General features: G+C 40.8%; 1 long non-coding RNA gene across 3 annotated transcripts in view; it reads right to left on the bottom strand.

The window, feature by feature from the left end:
- Positions 1-3,571: 3,571 nt before the first annotated feature.
- The window catches only part of LOC147448906 (uncharacterized), an 85,930-nt gene continuing 80,482 nt past the window's right edge, over positions 3,572-9,019 (bottom strand). For all 3 annotated transcript variants that reach the window (XR_015189523.1, XR_015189524.1, XR_015189522.1), the window contains exon 4: positions 3,572-3,737. This is a non-coding gene — a long non-coding RNA (uncharacterized LOC147448906). The remainder of the gene's footprint in view (positions 3,738-9,019) is intronic.

Here is a 9,019-nt window from a genome sequence, read left to right as displayed (position 1 = left end):
ACCTACTAGGGAAATACGTTCGACAAGTGGTGGACCTTGAATGTAAACCCCCCATGTACAAAATATCACTCATGCTACTAGAAATAATTTGGTATTAAGGTCCATGTTTCAATGCATCCTAGCTTGGAAAAGTGGTGGACCTTTGTTTCTCTCTATGTTTCAATAGATTTAGCTTGGACAAGTGGTGGACCTTGGAACAAAACCCCCACGTAAATCATGTCATGGGAATTACAAGTGGTGAGAAAAAATACCATTCAAGCTATAACATTATAGGTTGGACAAGTGGTGGACTTTAATACCCAATTCCTCTTAATATAATGACATAGAGTGGACAAGTGGTGAATCATGAGACCAAACCTACTAGGGATAATAGGTTGGACAAGTGGTGAACCTTGAATGTAAACCCCCCATGTACAAAATATTATGGGTATTGGGTATTTCAATGGAGCCTAGCAACTTGGAGGCATGGTGGAGCTTATTTCTCTCCATGTTTCAATGGAGCCTATCTAGGAGAAACAGTGGAGGTTCCTTCTCTCCATGTTTCAATGAGCCTAGCTTGGACAAGTGGTTGACCTTTCTTTCTCTATATGTTTTAATAGAGTTAGCTTGGACAAGTGGTGGACCTTGGAATGAAACCCCCATGTAAAACATATCATGGGCATTTTAACTGGTGAGAAAGGATACCATTTAAAATATAACCTTATAGGTTGGACAAGTGGTGGACCTTAACACATAGTTCTTCTTAATATAATGACATAGAGTGTAAAGTGGTAAATCTTGAGACCAAACCACTCATGCTACTAGGGATAATAGGTTGGACAAGTGGTGGACCTTGAATGTAAACCCCTCATGTACAAAATTATGGGTTTAGGATATTTCAATGGAGCCTAGCTTGGAGACATGGTGGAGATTGCTTCTGTCAATGTTTCAATGAAACCTATCTTGGAGAAATGGTGGATCATCCTTCTCTCCATGTTTCAATGGAGCCTACCTTGGACAAGTGGTGGACCTTTGCTTCTCTCTATGTTTCAATAGAGTTAGCTTGGACAAGTGGTGGGTGTTGGAACAAAACCCCTTTGTAAAACATAGCATGGAAATTACAAGTGATAAGGAAAAATATCATTCAAGATATAACCTTACAGGTTGGAAAAGTGGTGATGGACCTTGACAAGTGGTGAAGGATACCATTTAAGATATACCCTTATAGGTTGGACAAGTGGTGGACCTTAACACCCAGTTATTCTTAATATAATGACAGAGAGAGGATAAGTGGTGAATCTTAAGACCAAACCACTCATGCTACTAGGTATAATACGTTAGAGAAGTGGTAGACCTTGAATGTAAACACCCTATGTACAAAATATCATGGTTTTAGGGTGTTTCAATGGAGCCTAGAATCTTGGAGACATGGTAGATCTTGATTCTTTCCATGTTTGAATGGCACCTATCTTGGAAAAATGATGGAGGTTACTTCTCTCCATGCTTCAATGGAGCTTAGCTTTGACAAGTGGTGAACCTTTGCTTCTCTCTATGTTTGAATAGAGTGAGCTTGGACAAGTGGTGGACCTTTGCTTCTCTCTATGTTTGAATAGAGTTAGCTTGGACAAGTGGTGGACCTTGGAATGAAACCCCCATGTAAAACATATCATGGGCATTTCAAGTGGTGAGAAAGGATACCATTTAAGATATAACCTTATAGGTTGGACAAGTGGTGGACCTTAATACATAGTTCTTCCTAATATAATGACATAGAGTGTACAAGTGGTGTATCTTGAGACCAAACCACTCGTGCTACTAGGGATAATAGGTTAGACAAGTGGTGGGCCTTGAAATAAAACCCCCCATGTACAAAATAAAATGGGTTTAGGGCATTTAAATGGATCCTAGCTTGGAGACATGGTGGAGCTTTCTTCTCTCCATGTTTCAATGAAGCCTATCTTGGAGAAATGGTGGAGCATCCTTCTCTCCATGTTTCAATATAGCTTAACTTGGACAAGTGGTGGATCTTTGGTTCTCTCTATGTTTCAATAGAGTTAGCTTGGACAAGTGGTGGACATTGAAACAATACTCCCATGTAAAACATATAATGGGTAGTTCAAGTTGTGAGAAAAAAAACCATTTAAAATATAACCTTATAGGTTGGAAAAGTGGTGGACCTTAACACCCAATCCTTTTTAATACAATGACATAGAGTGGACAAGTGGTGAATCTTGAGACCAAAGCTATCAAGCTACTAGAGATACTAGGTTGGACAAGTGGTGGATCTTGAATGTACATCCCCTATGTACAAAATATCATGGGTTTAGGGTGTTTCAATGGAGTCTAGCATATTGGAGACATGGTGGAGTTTGCTTCGCTCCATGTTTCAAGTGGTGGACCTTCAATTATTTTCCCATGTCTAGTTTAGACAACCCATACACTTTGCAACTCTAAAGGTTGGACGAGTGGTGGAGCTTTGTTTATTTCCATGTTTTAATGGATCCTAGCTTGGACAAGTGGTGGACCTTGGAAAAAAGTCCCCCCTGTACAACATAGCTGAGTTTTTTCATGTTTTAATGGAAGAGAGATTTGACAAATGGTGGAGCTTGCTTATCTCCATGTGGATTTTAGAACTAGCTTGGACAAGTGGTGGAGCTTTGCTTTTCTACTCTTCATAATACAATGATGTATAGGTTGGTTACATGGTGAATCTTAAGGCCAAACCTCCCATCTTACTAGAGATGATAGGTTGGACAAGTGTTCAACCTTCTATCATTTCTCCATGCCTATAATTAGACAATTAGTAGAACTAGCATCTTTCTATGTTGTCTAGAGTTGAGCTTGGACAAGTAGTGGACCTTGCTACTCTCTTCCCTTGGTTTATTAGTTTGAAGACTCATTATATATACTTGCTTAGATCTATATAATTACTCATTAGTTAGGTTACAAGTAGGTATGTAATTTGTTAGCCTCAAGGGACTTTTGAATATTGAATAGTAAGAAAGTCAAGTGCTGGTTTGAAGATCTTTTGCTTATCTAAACTAAACTCTAACTCAATAATAAGTCTCTTAAGTTCCACAAATTGTCCTATCTAGGCTCCAAAAGAGTCTTAATTGGTTTGTGCTAGATTCTAACTTCCTTGATGGGGTAGAATCCTAGAAAAATGAGGCACTATAAGTTTTACCTTAGCTCAAATGGATTTTCACTTAAACTAGACTGCAATTTGGCACTCTAGTATCTTTTTCTTAATGGAGTTTAACACTAGATACATAGTAGTGATATTTAAGCTTCATGTCTCTTCACTTGATCGAGATATGAGACCATACTTTCAAGGTCACCACTTGTCTTACATAAAGACCAATGTGAGACATGGGAGCAAGAAAGCCATCCGATATTGTTTTAAGGACTATTACATAGACAATCAATAAATTAAGTAAAGCAAAAAGACTTGGATCTTTCAAAATTAATAACTTAAGTAAAGCCAAAAAGACTTGGATCTTTGACAGTTTTTTTCAAACTAAAAAAGCACAATCTCATGCTAACAAAACTATAAATCACAATTGAAACTTTTGAACGAGAAAAAGATCAGCAATCTTATAAGAAGGATACTTTTCATTTCATTTGATGATTACAAACTAAAAGAAAGTCTCTCAAGAAATTGATAAACAAAAAATGTAGGTGACTGCTTCATTATTTTGAGCAAACATATCAAAATCTCTATTGATTGAGCTCCATCTAGTAGTATCCTTTGTAAGATCCTGCAGGAAGGAATAAAAAGAAAGATTTGTTAGATACCATGCACATGAGTGTTCAAGTATGTGTATCAAGAATATATGACATGTCACTAGTACCTTAGGGTTGCTTTCTATCCAGCCTTAGAAGATTGTTCTCAGCTTTCACCTTATTTATATAAGCCTTTGCTGTGGTTGCCTTCAAAACTCCTTTTGTGTTACAACCCAATTGCCTAGCGAAAGTGGTCAATTGTGATGCCTTCATGCTTTCAATGGGTGTACGCTCCTTTGCTAAGATCTCTTGTATTTGGGCTCTTCTCATTTCATTGCGGTGGCTTGTGTCACTTGCATTTTCAATGATAGTTTCATCCCTGTCACCTTTTGCAGGTGGTATTCTTCTTGTAAAGAACACCTTAGCTGACCAAACATTATTTTTCTGCTTCCAATACTCCATGATTTGTTTGTATTCACTATCATTTGTCACTATAGGTTGTCCATAACGATTAGAAGCAATTAAATCACGCACATCCCTTCTCTCATCAAGCTGAATCAAGTATGGCAGTAGCTCCTCCAAGAGCATATTGTCAACCATCTTCTCAGCATCAAATTGTGGTGGAAAAATGCAATTGTTTTTTGGTGAAATACATCCCTTGTAAGGAGAGTCATCAATAAGCACTGTTCTTTGTGGATCACATTCAAACCCCATGGCAATTTTGGCTAGAGGCTTGAACATTGCCTCAACGTTTGGATTGTCGGGTCTAAACAATTTTTGAGTTTGAGCGGTGTAGCAAACATCTTGCGACCAAATTGCAAAGAAAGGCAATGTATCCTCAGCTAAGTTGTTTAGTGTTGCAAGGATTTGATACACATTATTCCTAGTAGCTGTCAGCCAAATTGCAACATTAAACCTCTGTAAAATAGTCTTCAAGATTTGGATGCAACCTGGCCTGAGTATAATATATCTTTTTGAATCCATTTGCACTGAGTTGTGGTGTGAGGATGGTTGAGGGGAACGTTTCAACAATAGACCATTTAAATCCAATATAACTGTAAGCATGGATTTCTCAACATCTACGCTACATGACGTAGTACCAATTGGCAATAGCTCGTGAGTGGACTTTTCAGTCTCTTTTGATGTATGTTGCATTTTTGAAGCATCGATTTCTTGGTTCTCATTATTGGAAGCTTGCTCAAGTTGCACAACACTAGACTCTAGTATAGAAATATCATCCATCTTGGGCACTTTAGAAACCATAGAATCTATGGATTCTATAGTTGTTGACTGAACCATAGGAGCATTATCCATCCCTGTTTGTGAATCTAAGAAAACACACACACAACATTCACTTCCGCTGCACCTTATATTGGTATCACAGCTTTGACAGTGTTCTATATCACTCAAGGAAAGAACCACAAGAAACATAGATTTTTTTTTTGCTTGTTACGATGGCACGTAACCGAAGTCCTCTTGGACGTGTGGATTCCTATTCGTGTTTTTGAAGAGTGAGAGGAAACCCAAGAAAGAAAGACTTGACACCTCCCCTTGTGCCTCTTTTTACTCATTGAGAGCGGACCATGCACTTAGCGGCTGGCCAATCGACGTGAGGTGGAAAAAAGCAACCTTGGTGTGAGCAGAAGGCCGCCAAGGGGTTAGCCCGCGGAAAAGATCAGAACTCGCGTAAAGAGAAGATCCTTCTCTAACACAGATTGCAAGCCAAAGAAGAACCTCAAGAACTCAAGAACTCAAGAACCTCAAGACACTCACGAACCCAAGAACCAAGAACCACAACAACCCAAGTTCCTCCTAAACTTCAGAATCCAAGACTTCAGTGGATGGTCGTCGGCCGAAGCGGAATGGATACTTTGCATGAAGGTGATGAGCATGGAGTTGGCAAAGACGAAGTTTTCCCACTAAGAGGCTTTTCCGACGCTCCCCTTCCCCATCTACGTCAAGCATTGCACTAACTCCTATGGAGGAGTTGGAACAGATGTTTATGGACAGCAAGTTAGAACGCGAAGCAAGAAAAGCAAAAATTGATTGTAAGTACGAAGAAAGAATGGCAGCCAGAGCATGTGAGCGTGAGCAAGCATGCTTGGAAGCCAAGTAAGAAAGGTCAAATTAGAACATGAGCACGAAGAAAGACAAGCAGATAACAAAGAAAGACAAGCCAAATTTGATCGCGAGAAGAAAGAAAGACAAGCAGAATTTGATCGCGAGAACAAGGCAAGCCAAGAGATGAGCGAGAGATGAGCGACCAACACATGAAAGAGTTGTGGCGACTATTTCCTATTGTGCACGTGCAGTTTGAACAGAATCAGGAGGAGACTCTTTCAGTCTCGTCTTCTCCAAAGAAAGAAACACATGAGTTGCATGATAATGACAAGCATGATGAATTGCATGATAATGGTAAGCATGATGATTTGCATGATCAAGATCTGATGTCTCACAAGAATGATGATTTTGCAGGAAGATGATGTGATTGTTCACAAGGATGATGTGTTAGTTGATACTTTCTCTGGTGAAGCTAACCTCATTGCACAGACGATCAATCGTGAAGCATCGATCTTGTCTCTTGAGTCGAGGTCCAAAGAACCCCCTTAGGAAGAAGGGATCTTGGCTCTCGAGCCTAGGTCCAAAGAACCCCCTCAAGAAGAACCGATCTTGGCTCTCGAGCCTAGGTCCACAGAAACCCCGCTGGAAGTATTATGTCTTCGAGTGATTAGTCAAAACACATTGTTCGAGTGTTTTATTCGTGATCCCTTCCTGTATTTTAGTCACCATCTTTATGTGATCCCTTTCCATAGGCATGACATATTATACGATGAGTACGATTCACTCATGAATGAGCACAGATGTATGTGGATTTCTCATGAAAAGATGAAATGTTTGCATTCAAGGAATTCATGTCCTATGTTTCTTCCTTGGTGCATAACACCGTCATAGAAAGAGCACAAGAATAATGGAGCATCAAGCATCGGCATGTCCATTGTGATTTGCCACAGTTGATAGATTTAGATCAGAAAGTCAAGATTAGACTCCATTGTTTGCGTGTGTTTGGTGAACGGTTTGGCACTCAGTCTCTATGTTCATCCACAATGCATGCACAGTCTTTAGAGAAGACAAGAGCTTTTCGAGTCACTTTACATGGAATGGGTATGTTCATGTTTTGTGTTAGAATTGGTTTCAGAAATTTTCATCCTCGGAGATTCTTGAAGAAGGTAGACGTATGACTCTAGACGAAGTTGAAGCATGGAAAGAGCCTCATAAGACTTTGTGTCGGTTTCGGCGCGGCACAAAGAAGCGAGCATTGGAGACCTTTATGAAGTTCAAGTATCACATGACCTACGCATTAGAGTGGGCCGGTGACGAGGCCTTACCAGGATTCTAGACGCTGTTCGCAATCTCCCTCGACGCCATACAGTTCGGTACCAGTACCTCACTTTGAAAATGAGGCGGTGTCACGTGCACATCTAGCCCTATGTGTACGTGGACAAGCTACTTCATGACTAGAGTTGAGTCCAATGTAGTTGGCTTAGCCTAGGAATTGTTGTGGCACTTTTTTGAGTCTTTTCGCAAACCGTGCATGTCCAGACACTTAAAGTAAATGCATATTCTCTTGTTGCACACAACATGATCATCAGATTTCAACCAGAACCCATTACGAGCATTTTTACAATGCATTTACCTATTTTCCCTATTTTAGCCATTTTTCACTTATTATTTTTAAGTGACTTTTGTTGGGAAATGGGTAGGAAAATCTGACAAGCAAGTATATAAGAAACCCTAGCGTTAGCACTTTCTAGCAAAAGAGGCAGGAGGAGCTTCGATGCAACTGGCACCTTTTCAGCAGGACCCCCAGCAAGGCCTAGCGTTTTTGGAACACAACAGAGACACTGGCATTTTTGCATCAACATACCAGCCCTGGCATTTTTGCATGGCAGATCAGTCTTAACGACCGCCAGACACAGTAGATCATCTCTAGCGTTAGCAGATTCCCACAACAGATAGCAGGTTTCTCCACAAGATCATTTTCAGTGCCTAGCGTTTTTGCATCTGCAAGACACCTCAACGTTTTTATATATCTTCGCGATGGAATCAAGCCTAGACTTAGCGTTTTCAGTTTTCAGCAGAAGTCAGATTCTGCTGTAGAACCCCTGAACCTCGCAGATCTCACCTTCCCAGAGCAGTTCCTCCCCCCACTCAGAGATCCATCAAGGTTTGCAGATTCAGCCTGAAAAACGCATATTCAGCATTAGCGTTTTCAACGCTCGTCGTCGCATCGTCGTCAACGACATCCTGATTGACATACAGCCAGAATTCAGCACAGGTAAAGATTTGCAGAGTTCATCCATTAGCGTTTTGAAATTTCAGCCTGTCTTGTCCTCTTCCTCATCGTCGTCGACATCGTTGGCAAGTCCAAAGCATTGTAAAGATTTGTGCAATCAATAGTAGACCGCTCTCACCATAGAGATTGCAGACTCCGGAGGAGAGTTTGACAACATTCTGGTGTCGTACTCCCTTCTCTCTCTATCTCTCAGTCTCACTACCTTCATTCAATGTGTTTATCCACTTTTTTTCTGATCACTTGCACTCTCTCACTAAAAGAACGGAAGACTCTCCCTTCCGTAAGTAAAAGGAACCTTGAGCAAAGTTCGGAGCACTCATCTCGAGCAAAGTTTTACATTCACTTTTGCTGCATCTTACATTGGTATCAGAGCTTTGACAGTGTTCTGTATCACTCAAGGAAAGAACCACAAGAACTACACATTTTTTTTTGCTTGTTACGATCGCACGTAACCGAAGTCCTCTTGGGCGTCTGGATTCCTAATCATGTTTTTGAAGAGTGACAGGAAATCCAAGAAAGAAAGACTTTTCCAGCCTCCCCTTGTGCCTCTTTTCACTCATTGAGAGTGAACCGTGCACTTAGCGGCCGGCCAATCGACGTAAGGTGGAAACAAGCAACCTCGGTGTCAGTAGAGGGCCGCCAAGGGGTGCTCCCGCGGAAAAGAGCAGAACTCGCGTGAAGAGAAGATCCTTCTCTAACGCAGATTGCAAGCAAAAGAAGAACCTCAAGACACTCACGAACCCAAGAACCAAGAACCACAACAACCCAAGTTCCTTATAAACTTTAGAACCCAAGACTTCAGTGGATGGTCTTCGGCCAAAGCGGAAGGAATACTTTGCATGAAGGTGATGAGCATTGAGTTGGCAAAGAATTTTTTTTTCCACCAGGAGGTTTTTCCGACCGTCCCCTTCCCCATCTACGTCAAGGATTGCACTAACTCGTATGGAGGAGTTGGAGCAGATG

Source organism: Adiantum capillus-veneris, chromosome 10 (genome assembly GCF_014529385.1).
Source record: "Adiantum capillus-veneris isolate H3 chromosome 10, ASM1452938v2, whole genome shotgun sequence".
Lineage (NCBI taxonomy): Eukaryota > Viridiplantae > Streptophyta > Polypodiopsida > Polypodiales > Pteridaceae > Adiantum > Adiantum capillus-veneris.
Note: the sequence above shows the minus strand (reverse complement) of the source record. Positions and strands in the feature narration are given on the sequence as shown.